The following is a 7,046-nucleotide window of genomic DNA, read 5'->3' as shown; positions in this document are numbered from 1 at the left end:
TCATGATAACATGTTTTCAAATTCAAGTACTGCCATTCTACTCTATCGCAATGCCATCTGCCTAATTTGGACATCATGCTTTTGAATATCTTATGCATTGTTATTCATCCGTATGTACTTCATGAGTCTACCGTACCATGTTTTTTTACATTGAAGTGTTGTTCTAGTGCTCTGTTGCAATGCCATCTTAGTTTCCCAATCATACACGTGTATGTTGCCTTAGTTATTTCTGTACGTATTCCGCTAGCATACAGTTTTACATTCAACTAGTGTTTTTTTGCTGTGTTGTACTGTCGTATCCCTAGCTCTTACACCATACTCCCTCCGTCCGGATTACATGTTGCCGAAATGGATAAAAAAGGATGTATCTAGAACTGAAATACGCCTAGACCCATCCACTTTTTTCCGGATGGAGGGAATACATGTAAATATTTTATGCCTTTCTATTCTTCAGTACCTATTCCATCTCTCTGTTGTAGCATGTTTTGTAATTAAAGCACCATTCTTCTATACAAGGCATGCAAGGGGAAGACGACTATGTTAGAATCTGAAGGGTTACAAACAAGGCCTTTGCAAAAGATCCAAACGCCAGGAGATAATAAACCAACTCCAGTTTTTATAGATACTGCTCCAGCATGGAGAGACCCAACTCCTACTGATAATAAGCAGATTCCAGTGGCCAAAGAACTAGTCCGCTCCAGTCCAGCAAAAATATGTCAACTCCATTCTAAGAAGCGTGTGCATATCCTTGCATCATGAAATTTTATAGCATGCTGATCATATCTTCTACATGTTTCTTACCCATCTCTTTTTCATAAAATAAGCTTAACAGATAGAAGAATTTCTGCAATGGTATCGTTTATGAGGAAAGATTCTTGCAGGAATTCTCCGTGCTCCAATGTAGATGTAAGTACCTGTTGTATATCACTATTTTTACATCGGCATGTATTTTGTTAATCGGCATGAATCTAACCTTTATCTGATCTAAATTTAGTTGTAGCAAAATGTATGATTAAAGGCCACAATGCTGATTTTTGTAAGGAAAACTTCCTGGTAGTTTTGCATCCTGAGCTGCATGAGTGTACTATCTCATATCAGTGGGTTTTGAATACTTTGGTTCTGCAGTGGATTTTTAGTGTTTTTTTACTGTGTTGTCCTGTCGTATCCCTAGCTCTTACATCATACTCCCTTCGTCCGGATTACATGTCGTAGAAATGGATAAAACTGGATGTATCTAGAACTAAAATACGCCTAGACCCATCCATTTATTTCCGGATGGAGGGAATACATGTCAATATGTCATGCCTTTCTATTCTTCAGTACCTATTCAATCTCTACTGTAGCATGTTTTATAACTAAATCACCATTCTTCTATATAAGGCATGCAAGGGGAAGACGGCTATGTTAGAATATGAAGGGTTACAAACCAGTTCTTTGCAAAAGATTCAAACGCCAGGAGATAATAAACCAACTCCATTTTTCATAGATACTGCTCCAGCACAAAGAAACCCAACTCCCACTGATAATAAGCAGATTCCAGTGGCCAAAGAACTAGTTCGCTCCGGACCAGCAAAAGAATGTCAACTCCATTCTAAGAAGCGTGTGCGTATCCTCGCATCATGAAATTTTATAGCATTCTGATAATATTTTCTACATGTTTCTTACCCATCTCTTTTTAGAAAATAAGATTAAACGATAGAAGACTTCCTCCATTGGGATCGTATTCGAGGAAAATATCTTGCGGGAATTCTCTGTGCTCCAATGCTGATGTAAGTACCTATTGTATATCACTATATTTTTACATCAGCATGTATTTTGTTAATCGGCGTGAATCTAACCTTTATCTGATCTAAAATTAGTTGTAGCAAAATGTTAAAGGTGCCAATGTTGATTTTTGTAAGGAAAAATGCCTGGTAGTTTTGCATACTGAGCTACATGAGTGTACTATCTCATATCACGCACATTACTGAATTGTAGTGCTTCTCTGGTTGCTCATTCATTCATTGTGTCAATGTTGCTTTCGTATTACCTTACCTGGCTAATGATAGCTGTAGGCTAGTTGCCCAAACGTTCGTTGTGTCAATGTTGCTTTTCTATTATCTGACTTGGCCAATGATAGCAATGCTAGTGTGTTAATTTTGTGCAGGCTGCTAAAGATAAGAAGACAAACTCTAAAAACAGCAAGGCAACCCCATTGTTTCTTTCTAGTAAATCTAGGCCAGGTAATATGGCAATAACTCATGATTAGTCTATTTGGTTCCTGTCCTAATTTATGTTATTATACAATGGTCGAGACACTCTCCACTATCAATATACAAGCCTGCCAAAATCGCCATCTGAATCTGTTCAGTATCCTCTATCTCGAATGCAACATAATAAATGTATGTTTGTGAACCAATTAATGGCTGAAGCAATGATGGAAATGGTGGATGAATCAGAGGTGCAGAGTCATGCGAAACAACAACTGATCAATGTTTTCAGAGACAGTGTAGCAAAGCAGCAAGAACTTGCCCACATGCTTATGGGCGTCATCTATGTTGAGGTTGCAGATTGTGATGTTGTAGATGGTTAGGTTCTGCTCATTTATTTGCTCTGGCATCAATCTTTGATTGCCCAGTGGGTGTAATTTCTTGTAATATATGCTAGATGTGCAACGTTATTCCCTGTATGTCGTACCTTTGCTTGATCAGTTTTCGTCGTGTGCATAATTGCTTATCGTAATGGGCTCAAATTATCTAATTTGGCCTAAAGACATGTACGAACTTTAGTGGGCCCATTAAGTTAATGGGCCGTTACTAGGCCGAAAGTCAATGGTCGGCCCTCTTACCTCCCGGGTCATTAACAGGCCGACATCGAAGCGGGCAACAGGTGGGCCCAATTTATTTCGCGGGCCGTTAACAGGCCGTTACTAAGTTTAGGCTACATATGGCCCAACTATATTGTAGGCCTTTAGCAGGCCGAAAGAGATAGCGGGCTTGTACTGGACCATGAAGAGCATGGGTCGCTAAGATACCGAAAGTCAGGTCGTATTGTAAATGGCCCAACTGTGTTGTGGGCCTTTAGTAGGCCGAAAGAGAAACCAGGCTGGTATTGGACCATGAAGGGCATGGGCCGTTAAAAGGCCAAAACTAAGGTGCGACTACAAATGGCCCAACTCATTTATGGTCCGTTAACAGGCCGAAAGGGACACAGGGACGGGAATTGGCCCAACACTTAAATGGGTTGCTAAAAGTCCAAAACTCAGGTCCGACTACAAATGGCCCAACTGATTTATGGGCCGTCAACAGGCTAAGAGTGACACCGGGCCGGAAATTGGCCCAACACTTAAATGGGCCACTAAAAGGCCGAAACTCAGGTCATACTACAAATGGCCCATCAGATTTATGGGCCGTCAACAAGCTGAAAGACACACCGGGCCGGAAATTAGCCCAACATTTAAATGGGTCGCTAAAAGGCCGAAAGATGTACATCCTAAAAATTGGCCCGTCCATTGAATGGGCCATTAATAGGCCGAAATCTCATCGGGCCGATATTGAACCCAAATATATAGCGGGCTGTTAACGGGCTCGAACTGATGATGGGCTGAAATGGTGTCAAATATTTAACGGACCGTTGACGGGCCGAATTGGCACATCTATTATGGGCCGTGGGCTTAAATGGACCTGACACAAGTAGGCCTTATATGGGCCGGCCTGCTAATTTTTACTGGGCCGACATTTTTCACCAGAATGGGCGATTGTTGGGCCGTGCCACATGTTGACCTATCAATAGGCGCCTCCTGTCCAATGAGTGGATGACATCTGTCCCAACGTAGAGGCAACACATGTTTCCTGCGGCAAATGATGATTTTACACGTGGAAAATCCCCATTGGTCTGAGCTGTTAACGGGTTATCGGATCCAAAACCGGTCCCGATAGCTTAACAGCGTTCAGTTACGGTGGATGCCACATGTCTGTCACCCTTGATGAAAGCACTTTTGTGACGCGCGATTTATCGTCATGGAAGTGGACACTTCCGTGATGATAATTTTGGTAATGTCATGGAACACTTCTACAATAGCACAAGTATGACTATCTTGATTCTGTCATAAAATCGTCATGGATGTGCATGCATGACAAAAAACGCGACCTACTATGACAAACATGTATCATCGCAGAAGTGTATTTTAGTGTAGTGATATTCCTATTGAGCTAAGGCTCGCGGACCTTGCCCAGTCAGTCGTGGTAAGTCTTCAAGGTAGACTTCCAAAACCTTCACAAACATGTTCACCGACACACCACAATGACTCTAGGTGTATTCAGAACTTGACGTTTAACCGTCTGGAAGAATGATAGTCTTCAAAGGTAACAAGCGTCAGATCACACAGATCAATTTCTTGATCGATGCTCAATCACTTTGGCTCTGGGTTTTTCCTCATTTAGGATTCTCTCAAAGTCTTCATAGGATGCGTTGCTCTCTTATGACAAGTGTCAAGTTATATCGGAGCAGCCAACCAACTAGTGGTTGTGGGGGGGCGACTCTTTATAGCCAGGGGAAACTCGACATGAATTGTCAAAAATGCCCTTCTTTGATTCGATTGTTGCCAGGATAAGGATCCACACAACAACTGGCACGCGGCGCATCAACGGTAGGAATTTGAACTCTCAAATTCGTCGGGGCACTCAATTTCCTCATTCTTAGGAAGATTGCACTTGCAAACTCCTAACTCCTCTGCCTGGCCAAATTCGTCAGCGACCAGATGAACTTTGTCACTGTCGCTAGCAAATGCATTAGTTGATCCGAAGATTTCCAAAGGCTTCACTCGAAGCGGCTTGTGTGTGTATAGGTTTGTGTAGTTTGAGCATCACTTTGGAAATGTGAAATATGTTTCACCTAGAACCCCTTTAAAATTCGGTTTTTCTCTATGACTCAAATAATATGAAAAGAAACTACGAAAAAAATTCTTCAAGCCTCAAAGTCTTTAGATCAATTTCTTCAAATGTCATACCAAATTCATCACCAAATTATTCACTTGAAGAACTACATTTTTAGGGGTCGTATTCCATGTGTTAAACCAAATCTTCAGGGACAATATTACATGTGTATACTCACAAACACATTAGTTCCTCAACCTATTTGTCCTCAATACTCCAAAACCACTAAGGGGGCACTTGATGCACTTACAGTTTTAAGTCAAACTTCATTAAGTTTGACTAAAATTATATACAAAATTATCAACACCTATAATACTAAAGATATACATTATGAAAGTTAATTCAAATATGCATCTAATGATATTGATTTTATATTGTGAATGTTGATATTTTTTTCTTATAATCTTAGTCGAACTTTACTAAGTTTGACTTAAAACAAAGCTTATATGTCGGCTAAAAATAAACTGAGGGAGTATATATTTAAATCATTTCAGGCTTTTGGGTTGGGCTTTGAGCGGAGAAGTCAAGCCCAAGACTGGCCTTTTGTCTTTATCGTCCTCTATGTGCATGATTTATTTCCAAATTTTTGAAACATATACCACAGATTTTGGACCATATTATGCTATAAGATTCAGGTCCAACCCAAATGTGGATGCGGTGTGTATTTATTTACTGAGAGTCACAACCTTTTTGCTGCGGTGTGATGTTGTGAGACGCATATAACTATTCAACAAGATTTTATACATGTAGATGACACCATCAGTTCCCTCGCCTTCAGGTGCGTTTCAGCGCCATTGAGGTGGTGGTGGTGGGGGGGGTTAGAGAACAACCGTGGAGTTTGCATTGTCCTCAGAGGCGGAGCCAGGATTTGAACTTGAGGGGGGCGAAAAGCCAATGATCACACAAGAGACAAAACATCACGATGGCCTTGATGTCAATGCATATACAAATATATGCTTGGTACTACCTAATAAAATTACATTTATATATATTAGATTAGAAATTGAGTTGTATGATCACCAACATCCAACAAGTTGATTATCTCATCTGATCTTTAAGGCTTTTTCTTCCTAATATTGTAACACCTATGAGAGTCGTCTCCCATTTTGTGTGGAGAGGTGTCTGACTTTTTTTACAGTTTTATGCACAATGCTAAATAAATTGACGAAAATCAAGATTTATAAAAATAATACTCTCGGTTCATAAATATAAGATGTTTTGAATATTTCAATATACTCTCTCCATCCCATAATATAACATTATTTTGCAAGTTGTTTTAGCTTCCAAAATGATATTGTTTTAGGGACGGATGGATAGACTTTATGCGGAGTGAAAGGATTGGACAAACACGTTAAAATGCGCATGTATACATCTCAATGAGAAAATGGTAGAACATCTTATATTTGTGAATGAAGGAATTAATAAATAATAGCTTAGTGTATAATGGTACCTGCTTATTGTTGGGAAACATAGCATGCGATTTCAAAAAAAATCCTACACTCACGCAAGATCTATCTAGGAGATGCATAGCAACGAGAGGGGGAGAGTGTGTCCACATACCCTCGTAGACTGAAAGCGGAAGCGTTAACTTAATGTGGTTGATGTAGTTGAACGTCTTCTCGAGTCAACCGATCAACTACCGAACGTATGACATCTCCGAGTTCTGCACATGTTCAGCTCGATGACGTCCCTTGAACTCTTGATCCAGTAGACGTATGAAGGAGTCAATGAGTTCCGTCAGCACGATGGCATGATGACGGTGTTGGTGATGTGATCCGCGTTGGGCTTTGCCTAAGCACTATGACAATATGACCGGAGGAGTAAACGGTGGAAGTGGGCACCGCACATGGCTAAGAAACATTTTTTGTGCCTTTGGGGTGGCCCCCACCCCCGTATATAAAGGAGGAGGGGAGGAGGAGGCCAGCCTAGAGGAGTGCGCCATGAGGGGAGTCCTACTAGGACTCCCAGTCCTAGTAGGATTCCCCTTTCCTATTGCGGAGTGGCAAAGGGGGGGAGAGGGAGTAGGAGAGGGAAAGGGGGGCGCCGCCCCCTCCCCTAGTCCAATTTGGACTCCCTTGGGGGCGACCACCCCTTGAGGGTTGTCCCCTCTCTTTCCCATGGCCCATGTTGGCC

This window comes from Triticum dicoccoides, chromosome 1B, assembly GCF_002162155.2.
Source record: "Triticum dicoccoides isolate Atlit2015 ecotype Zavitan chromosome 1B, WEW_v2.0, whole genome shotgun sequence".
Classification (NCBI taxonomy): Eukaryota; Viridiplantae; Streptophyta; class Magnoliopsida; order Poales; family Poaceae; genus Triticum; species Triticum dicoccoides.
This window is presented reverse-complemented; position numbering follows the sequence as displayed.